The sequence below is a fragment of the Portunus trituberculatus genome, chromosome 2, assembly GCF_017591435.1.
Source record: "Portunus trituberculatus isolate SZX2019 chromosome 2, ASM1759143v1, whole genome shotgun sequence".
Lineage (NCBI taxonomy): Eukaryota > Metazoa > Arthropoda > Malacostraca > Decapoda > Portunidae > Portunus > Portunus trituberculatus.
The window spans coordinates 420226-431078 of record NC_059256.1 but is presented as its reverse complement, the minus strand read 5'-3'; positions in this window follow the sequence as shown (position 1 = coordinate 431078).

Here is a 10853-nt window from a genome sequence, read left to right as displayed (position 1 = left end):
GGTGAGACGGTTGTCAAATAAAAGGCCAAGATATCGAGTCGCCTCCACGCATGAGAGGCGTCTATTGGCGAGGTATAAATCCGGGTTTGGATGGACACCACGGTTGCGACAAAATGCATGGCTACGGTCTTGAGGTGGAGAATCGAAAACCGTTCATGTTGGCCCAACTGGACACCCTATTGATCGCCAGTTGGAGCTTGCGCTCAATCAGTGACATCCTAGCAGCAGCAAAGAAATACATAAATCATCAACATATAAGGAGCTGTGAATGCCATCTGGGAGAGTATCTATAACACCATTTATGGCGACTGCGAATAGTGTAACACTAAGAATACTTTCCTGTGGGATACCATCATTTAGAGCAGTAGCCTCAGAGAGAACACTCTCCACTCGAGCCTGTAAGAGACGTCTAGATAAAAACTGCTGGATAAAAATAGGAAGGTGGCCACGAAGGCCAAAATTAATCAAGGACTGTAAAATGCCATGACACTAAGCTGTGTCGTAGGCCTTCTCCAGGTAAAAAAAACTGTTACTTGATGGTGGTGATTAGCGAAGGCCCCACAAATAGAAGACTCTAGGGATAAAAGAGCATCAGCAGTAGACCTCATCTTTCGGAAGCCGTACTGTACCGATGACAAGTACTTCCCCCTCTCCAAGTACCACATGAGTAACATTTACCATCTTTTCTAACACTTTACAAATGCAGGACGTCAAAGATATAAGACGGTAGTTCGTAGCCTGAAGATTATCTTTCCCAGGCTTCGGAAATGGGAGAACCACTGCGACAGCCCAAGAAGATGGAAAGTCACCGGTATGCCAAATTATATTATAAAGATTTAATAAAAAGTTAAAAACACTGTCAGACATGTGGCGCAAGAAGGCATAAGGAATATCATCTGGCCCAGGAGAAGAGTCATGACACTGGGACAAAGCAGTCCGCAACTCGGAGGCAGAGAAGGGACATTATAAGACTCCTCCAGTGGAAGAAAAATTTATGCCGAGAGATTCCATTCTCTGGCGGTGACGTGCGCCCGGGGCTGCAGGATGCCTCCGGGAAACACTGGCAAAGTGCTCCGCGAAGAGGTCGGCGACAGTCCTAGGGTCTGCCACCGTTCGCCCAGCAGACAACAAAACTGGTGGGGAAGGAGCAGAATACTTCCCAGCAATTCGGCGGACTTTGTTAAAGACATCCGTAAGAGGGTGCGGGCGTTAATGGAAGAGACATAAGCTTTCCAAGAGGCTCTTTGTGCCTCTTTCAAAACGCGGCGGGCTCGAGCTCGGCAGCGCCGAAAAGCTTCCAGGCACTGCGGGTCCCCACGATGTCGCCGGAGACGAGAGAAAGCTGCCCGTTTCTCTTTCACCGCTTCAGTGCATGCTGCGTTCCACCAAGGAACAGGACGCTTAGTAAAGCGGCCGGACGTCCTAGGGATTGTCTGAAGCGCTACTGAATCGTAAAAATCGGTAAAATAATCAACAGCCTCAGCACAAGTAGAAAAGTCAGCCAACGGACGGATAAAAGAGCTAAGGTCTGTGAATCGAGGCCAATCTGCCTTGTCTAAAACCCAGATTCACAGATTCCAATAAAATCGGAAAGTGGTCACTACCGTGTAAATCCGGTAGGACCCGCCAATTAAAATCAAGGAAAGAATTAGATGTACAAATAGAAAGATCGATAGCTGTAAAAGTCCCAGTAGGACTGTGGAAATGTGTAACATCTCCAGAATTTAAAACCTCCAATCCCTCATCCTCAATAAAAGAACCGATTAAAACCCCACGAGGATTACTAGCACCTTCATCCCACAATGGGTGACGGCCGTTAAAATCTCCCAACAAAAAAAAAGGCGGAGGCAGCTAACGCACCAGGCCGTCAAGCTCACCCCTGGAGACAGGAAGCCGAGGAGGGAGATATAAACTGCAAATGGTGTAGAATCGTCCCATAAAGACCTTAACAGCAACCACCTGAAGGGAGAGTTGAGTTGCAAGGGACAACAGGTATATCCTGACGGACTAGCTGTGCCACTGTGGTGGCCCTGGTCAGGGAAAGGAGTGCTAAAAAAGGCACGATAGCCAGGAGGACTAGAATAAGTACTATCACCTAGCATAGTCTCTTGTAGAGCTACACAGGCTGGAGAGAACTCCGACAATAAAGCTCGGAGTTCCCTCCACGAGGCGCGAAGGCCTCTACAGTTCCACTGTAGAAGCTTGAAGATGACTATTTAGGTGCAGTGGACGGGCGAGCCTTTTGAATGGGCTGCCCGTGGCTAACCTGACTAGAAATAATCAACCGACGAGAAGACACCGGGAGTTGAGATGTACCGGGTCGTTGGACCGCAGCCTTTCGGCCTACCGGTGAGTGATGCGAACCATCATCACTCCTACCGGTCATCGGAAGACGAGGGTCAGGATGGACTGATAGAGAGGGTCCACGAGGGACGGCTGTGACAATATCATCGGACGTCTCCATGCAAAGACCGTCCTCATCACAAGAAGCCCGATCTGAGACAGAGGGTGTCACAGGAGGCTGAACAGAAACTACTGGAGCTACCCTAGTAGAGCGGTCCCTGGAGGACTCACGATTATGTGCACCGGGAGAAACCTTAGACTGCTTAGGCTGAGCTAAATCTAACGACTCCGCGGAGCCGCGGTGCCGTTTGGTCATGCCCTTCAAAGGCTTAGGCGATGCAGGAGGCAAATGGACATCCACTACGTGGGTTACTTTGGTCAAGTCCGTATTATTCTCGTCGTTTCTTGCAGGTGACTCAACTGAGTCATCAGTCAAAAGGCAAACCTATTGGCCAGATGAACAGGACCACCCGCCCCAACAGAGCGAGAGGTAGCAGAAGGGTTGTCTTTGGACCGGCAGACTCAACTGAAGTGCGAAGCCAATGAAGCATAAGATGTCGCACCAGTACCGGCCTTCTGGCGGTACAGGAGTTCACGGCGGGCGCTACCGAGGCTGATGAACTGAGTGTTAGCAAGCTGTAGAATGTCCTGCTCCAGGCGATACCTAGGGCATTGCCTGGAACGTACCTGGTGAGCATCACGGCAATGGAAACAATAAGCTGCAGCATTGCAATGCTCCTCAGAATGTGAGTCTAGTGCAGAGCAATTACCACATCGAAGCTTCCTTACACGAGCTTTTGCCGTGACCGTACCCATAGCATGAGAAGCACTGAAGAGGACGAGAAACAAAATGCCTCACCCTAAGATTAATAGGTCCGATATTAACACGGTCAGGAGGGTGGACCCAAAAAGGTGAGAAGGACCATGTTGGAGGAGTTCCTCATCTTAGTGACCTTCTGGACTGAGTTAGGACACATAGCCAGTATTTTCTCCTCGGGAAATTCATAGAGATCCTGACTGTACACACAACCTTTACTGTAATTAAAGGTGGGATGTGCCTTAATAGTCTCAAACATGCTGTCATTAGGGCAGGGGAGATGTTGCAACATCCTTGCCTGCGTGAAGTCTTTTGCTCGCACGAGCACCCCTTTCCCGTATTTCTTGAGGTTTCCCTCAGGAATCGTGCCGATATCTTTGGACAAGTACTGGGAGACGTGGATGAAATTCCCGTGCCCATTTCTGTAGTAGGCCACAAACCAACGTGGAGGCGGGATCTGGCGGACTTCAGGAACTGAATTGTCTGAATAGTGGCCAAAAACATTTGGGATGTAGTCCGTGTCACTGTCCGAAATATTGCGAGAGTGGAGAAGTTCTGTCTTAAAGCCAGAGTCAGCAAGGGGCAGGGATGCTACATGTTCATAAGCCAGACGGGCTTCATCACATGACAGAAAAGTTACGAGGGGAATCCTCCTTCCCACTCAGACCTCGCAGGCCAGGTCAGCCACCTCGCGAGAACCTGACAGCTTTTTCTGTTTAATCATATGTATAAAGTTACACAAAAAATGGCTGCAGGGGCAAGGAAACCACCTACTGGGACTACAATGGGAGGGAGCGCTGGGTGCCGTGGACGGCGTACCTCGTCCCCATGCGGACCAGTCGTTTATAAAAAGGCCCCACAAGATACGAAAGTTTGTCCACGACAGAGCTGAGACCCCCTCCAAAAGCATCCCAGCTTGGACACCCAACCATCCAGCACAGGACGGCCCCTACTGGACGATCGTACGTAGGAACCATTTAGTCTGGCCCTTACTGGCGACCGTACTAGCATGGGTAGCCGTCTCCCCCTCGAAAGGGCAGAGCAGGGGCCTAAGCCCCCTCTAGCCTAGCTCGCCAGGCCACAGGGGCACGCAAGCCCCCCCCACCACGACAAGGCGGTTCCCATCTGGCCCGGGGAAGCAGAACGGCCAGCTCGTGTGTTCGTCAGACTCCAACTAACGGTGCTCCGTCTTGTCAATCTCTCGTCAGCAAAAACACACTGACACCGGTGACCGACTCATATATTAAAGAACAGTTACAAATGCAATGGTTACAATAGTTAAATATTACTTAATCATAAATGAAAGAAATAAAATATATGACAGTAGTACTAAATATATGTCTATGCTGTTATAATTACATATATATATAATCTAGCATTCAGAGTTCCCACACTGAGCTTGTGGGAACGTATACTGACTTAAGATAAGAAGAGCTTCTACATGAAAATGAAAGGATGTGCTTCTCGCTAAGATCAGCCACGCTTCTCACGGCTGTGTGTAGAAACAAAGAAAAAATAATTATTTACAATTCATACCCTAACACCTGCATCGGAATTGGAACCATCAGTAAAAACGGGGATATCATCAGAATGGATAAAAAAGTGTTCTAAAAACCGAGCTGGCAGAAAATCCTTTTTGCCATCCATGGCAGGAGGGCATAATGAGATAACAATAACCAATTCGTGGGAGATGGAAAGAGTACACAGGAGTGGGGTCGATAGATAATTCTCCAAAAAGGTTTAGGGAGACTAGGTCGAGTGACATATGCCTGCGAGCACGAGTCCCGCAATATTGACAGACAAGGGACAGAATCAGGAAGACGGTGGGTGCGAAACCAACACCGGAGCATCGAAGACTGGTAGTTCGTAGCCTGCAGATTATCTTTCCCAGGCTTCGGAAATGGGAGAACCACTGTGACAGCCCAAGAAGATGGAAAGTCACCGGTATGCCAAATCATGTTTTAAAGATTTAATAAAAAGTTGAAAGCACTGTCAGACATGTGGTTGAAGAAGGCATAAGAAATATCATCTGGGCCAGGAGAAGAGTCGTGACACTGGGACAAAGCAGTCTCCAACTCGGAGGCAGAGAAGAGGATAGATATTATAAGACTCCCATCCAGTGGAAGAAAAATTTATGCCGAGAGATTCCATTCTCTGGCGCTGACGTGCGCCCGGGGCTGCAAGATCCTTCCGGGAAACACTGGCAAAGTGCTCCGCGAAAAGGCCGGCGACAGGGTCTGCCACCATCCGCCCAGCAGACAACAAAACTGGTGGGAAAGTAGCAGAATACTTCCGGCAATTCGGCGGACTTTGTTGAAGACATTTGTAAGAGGGGTGCGGGCGTTAATGGAAGAGACATGGGGTGAGATAGACAGCACAGATAAATTTAGTTTAGATTAACTGTTGAGTCAAAGACAGATGATGGAAAAATCGGAAGATTCAAGAGCGTGGGCACGAGAACAAGTTAAGTCATTGCGCACATACACGCAACTTTCAGCCTTGGAGCAAAAATGAGAATAGAGAAAGTAGGAGGGAACAGAGAAGGGGCTACTCTCCGTTGCCCGGAACAGCTGTGTTACGGTGAGGAACAGATGATGAGGTTTAGTAGAGGAAAGGCTGTGTTCCACAGATTGAAAATTAGATATAAGACCGCGAATGTTGCAGAAGCTAATGGAGAAAAAGTTAAGGGAAGTGTGAAGACATTTTGCAACGCTAACAAGAGGCCAGTCCGATCTGGAGACATTTTTGGGTCCTAACCAGAAGGGAACTCCGAAGCTGGACTTGAAGTCGCCATACTTGGTTAAGTGTTTACACTTCAGGCTGTAGCAGAGGTAGAGTATTTTTAATGGATAGAGTTTGGAGGAGAATGTGTGTGTGTGTGTGTGTGTGTGTGTGTGTGTGTGTGTGTGTGTGTGTGTGTGTGTGTGTGTATGCGTTTATGTTATTGTTTTTTTGGCCTTACTTTTGAAAGGTTCCTAGGGCAAAAACATATCCTAGGACACAAATTTTGCCAAGGAAATGTTAAGACCTACTTATGAAAGCTTTTGCGTCCTAGGAATTTTGCGTCCTAGGAATTTGCCTAAATCGAAAAATTCCTTGGTCAAGTATGGAACCCCTGCCTAGGACATAAAAAAAAAAAAAAAAAAAACGGCGCAAAAACAAGACTGAAGTCACTTGAAGTCTTTTCTTTCTTGGAAAGACGTGCTAGGTGATTGTAACGACGAAAAACTCATTAAGAAGGATCACCTGGATCGTGCTCTGATCATATTTGTGATAGACATGGTACGAGACGTTCTTCAATGTCCGACACGGAGGAACACCGAGATGAAGGTGATGATTTCACTAAGGTGAGTAATACTTTTGAAATATCTGTGTATTGTAGAGCTGGAAAGGATAAATTTTAATAAAACGCATTTTTTTTTCAAATGGGTGAAAGGAATTAAAGAATCCAATCAGGTTCTAGAAATAAATGAATGAAATAGAACACATGGCAATGATTATGAGTTAGAAAATCAACGATATGCAGGACATCTAGGAAGATATTCATTCATTAACATAGTGGTGAATAGTCTGAGTAAATATTTAGTAAATGCTGAGACAAGTAGCTTTAAGACTGCTGTATGAAAGCACGGATAAGCATGACAGGCAGTATGGGTAAAATTAATATTGCATCATTTCAAGGGTGGTGAAGAGGAACTGCCTTGTGGACATCATCATATTGCTAAAGTGTACTGAAACAAATAATCTATTGACATCTTATAATTTGTGAAGCAAATAATCTAACGTGATCCAGCCTACCCCAATTTAACCTAACCCAATTAAACCTCACTTAAGTTTACCTAAATAAATTCATGTTAAGCCAAGTTAACCTAGTAAGACTTAACCTAACCTAATCTAACTTAACCAAAGTTAATTTTCTAAATTTAACATATTCAAAGTTATGCTAACCAAATTTAACCTAAATAAACTTAACCTAACCAAATTTAATCTTGCCAAAACTTAACAAAACTTACATATTTTCCTAACTGATTTGTTCAAAACCACTTTACGTACGTAGATTGGTTCAGTTAGGAATAGGTCTCCAATTATTACTGGAAGGTTAGGTATATTAAGATTTAGTCCAACCAGGCTAACCTTTAAGCATAAACATGCACATTGTAGGTGAAGCTATATCCTTTCAGTTGTAGATTATAACAGTATGACAATTTATGTCCTCATTATTTTTTTTCCATCCTCATTAGTTATTTCTGCTAAGCGCCATACCATTTATTTCAGCGCTAAAATGAAGACAAAAAATAAAGTCGAGAGAAATTGGTCAGCTAAAGCGACACTCATGTTCTGCATGTATGAGATTAGAGTGAATCCCCTCTCAAAGTCTGCCAGATTGTGTGTCTGTGCATCGCTGCACATATATCTGCAAAGAGAGACCCATCCAGATGCTTGATGCTGAAGAGGATGACATGAACAACAACACTGACAATGATGACATCAGATGTACCAGGAGTTGAACTTGCATTCAGGGAGTAGTTGGTTTCTAGACGGTTCAGATATGTAGCATTGTTTTAAGTAAATAGACTCGTAACATCACTAAGAATAATCCTGAGTTCTTCTAATATATTGTTAGTAAAAAAAGTCTATCATTGTCAATATCATTACAATGATATTGACAATGATAGATATCACAATTGTTTTGACCATTTTAGTTTTAGTTACACAGTATTACATATCTACGGATTGGTACTGATGTATTTTTCTTTTTTTATGGTCCTTGGACATATTCATTATGTAATGAAAAAAAAAAAAAAAAAATCTTCAGAGAAGTAGCTATATTTATCTTTTTTTTTTTTTCAGAGTAAGTAGTGAAAAATACTAAAGTGAAACATCACAATATTTTATACTCTGTTAAATATCACAGCCTTTTCATACAGTGGCATAATGAGAGATGGATTTCCATGGGGTGAAACCTGAAAATGCTGCTCCCAAAAGTAACACAAATGTAATATAAGGTTTAATACATTTGTATATTATGTATACATATATTATAATAGGGTAAGGAGACGTATAAGGCATCAGCGATGGAGGGCCAAAGTTTATTTCTTAACAACGTGTCACCGAGTCTTTCGGCATCATCAGGTTTAACTATAAAAGAGATGAAATATGAATTAAATTACCAATATATGTCTAAAAAATTAACAAAGTATTTTTTTTTTATAATTTAACACTTATAAGAGACAAAATATTGTTTTCTATCTACGGTGGGTCATTACACTTCTGTTAGTGGAACTGTGAGGTGAGTGAGAGGTAAAGGAAAAGGGAGGTCTCAACAAGAACCTTTTGTGAAACCATAATTGAGATATGAACGAAGCTTATAGCTAGAGAATAGTTAAAGAGTGGGAAGCAGTTTGGTTATTTAGTTCAGGTTTCAGTTTATGAATAAATAACGATTCGAGAATTTTGATGTCGCTCTGGTAATTAGTTTTCACTAATATTTTAAAGTTGTCATCTGTTAATTTATGCCGTAAATCTAGACAATGTGAGCGAATAGGGGAGAGTTTGGGGTTAGTTATCTTGAATCCAGTACGGGGAGATTTACCCGTGTTCAGCGATACGCAGAGTGAGGTTTCTGGACGTTTCGCCTATGTATCGGTGCTTACATACCGAACAAGTATATTAATATACTACATTGGGTATTAGGTTAGTGGGGATTTTGTCTTTATAAGGAAAAAAAAGATTTAATGTTATAAGGGTTGGTACAAATAAACCGAAAAGAAATATTAGGGTAATGAATTTAAAGTAACTGGTTCAGTTTCCTTCGCACTACGTAGCTTAGGTGTCCATAATATGGTAGTTTAATATAGTAATTCTTACTTGGGTTATCATCATTATCTGGTTTGGCAGTAAATATATTATTCAGGAAATTAGATATACAATTTTTTTTATTAGATTTAGTGGGTAAATATTTTTTTGAAAGAAATTCCTCAGGAATTTTATTTCATTACGGAAAATAGTCTAATTTGAGGAGAAATTGGTAACATATATAAACAAGGGTCTTAATCGCATTAATTTTAAATAATCTGGGAATAAAGGAGTTGAAGTTCATACCCAGTCTAGTAAAAGTAGGTTTACGGTATATTGATGTCGTAAGTTTAGCGTTACTACGGGAAACTATAACATCCAGGAAAGAGATAGAGGCGTCCTTTTCTAATTCGCAAATGAAAATTATATTTATATGCTGTGAATTTATGCAATTTAAGAAGAGAGTGTCGTGGTCAATATTGTGGAACAGGAGGAAACAGTCATCAACATATCGTATATAGAAAGCTGGTTTGAAGGATTCGAGACATTCAGATAACCATCTTTTCTCATGGTAGCATAAGAAGGTATTTGCTAATGAGGGTCCCAGCAAGAACCCATGGGTACGCCATCAGTTTGGACAAACTTTTTTCGTTGAAGATTAATGGGGACTCTTTCATGCTTAATTCTGAAAGGTCTGTAAATTGTTTTCGAGTGTAGTTCATTAATGTAGATGAATTCTTAAATAGTTCATTATTAATGATTTCAATAGTTTCATGAAGTGGAATATTTGTAAAAAGGGATTGTACATCAAAACTTGCCATAACTTTATTATTTGAATTAATTTGCTTAATTTCTTTAATAAATTCCATTGAGTTTTAAGTGTGTATTTATTGGTAGTTAAGTGTGCAAGTATAGGTACAAAGCATTTAGCTAGATTATGATTGAATGTTCCGATAGTACTTAGAATTGGTCGGATAGGGTTCTTTACTTTATGGATTTTAGGTAGACCATATAGGACACCTATATGGTATCTTTAGTTATTATCTTTAACTTTAAGTATTTCCTTAAGAGGCGAGTTAATAATTAATCTTCTAATTTAATTATAAATCTAAAGGGATCCTCATAAATTAGTCTAAACTTAGATTTATCATTTTAAATGGTTTCTACTTCAATTAGGTATTATTTTTTTTATCTAATATGAGGCACACTTACCTTTAATGGGAGAGGTGATGAGACTTGATTTATCTGATTGTAGGTTTCTAAGGGCATCAAAGAGGTTATGAGGCAGTTTTGGAAAATCTCGCCATGAGTCATGGGACGTAATAGACGTCAATAGACGTAATACTTTGAAAGTCATCACTACACGTATCTGATTAAGTTTACTTTTTATAGTATAAGGAATAATGTTTCCAAACTAAAGTAAAGGGTAACGAAATCTGATTTCAATTTAGGTAATGCAAAAGACAGTCCTAGGGATAAAGCATTTTTCTCTGTATCCGTTAACTTACGTTTGGATAGGTTGATGGCTGCTTTATTTTTATTTATGAGATGTTTAGTTGATATACCGAGAGCATTTAGTTTTGTTGAATGGGTGACTTTAATAGATTTGATTTTAAATTCATTGGTTTTAATAAGACGATTATATAAACGGTGATAATCCAAGAGAGATAAAGCATTACGGAGTTTCGATTTATTTGCCGCACGTTCAATGTCAAGTTATTTAAGTAATTTATTCTTATCATTGATCTCGTAATCAAGTAAATTAACAGATGACAACTTTAAAATATTAATGAAAGCTGAGCGACATCAAAATTCTCGAATCTTTACTTATTCATAAACTGAAACCTGAAATAAATAAGCAAATTGCTTCTCACTCTTCCATACACAATGAAAATAA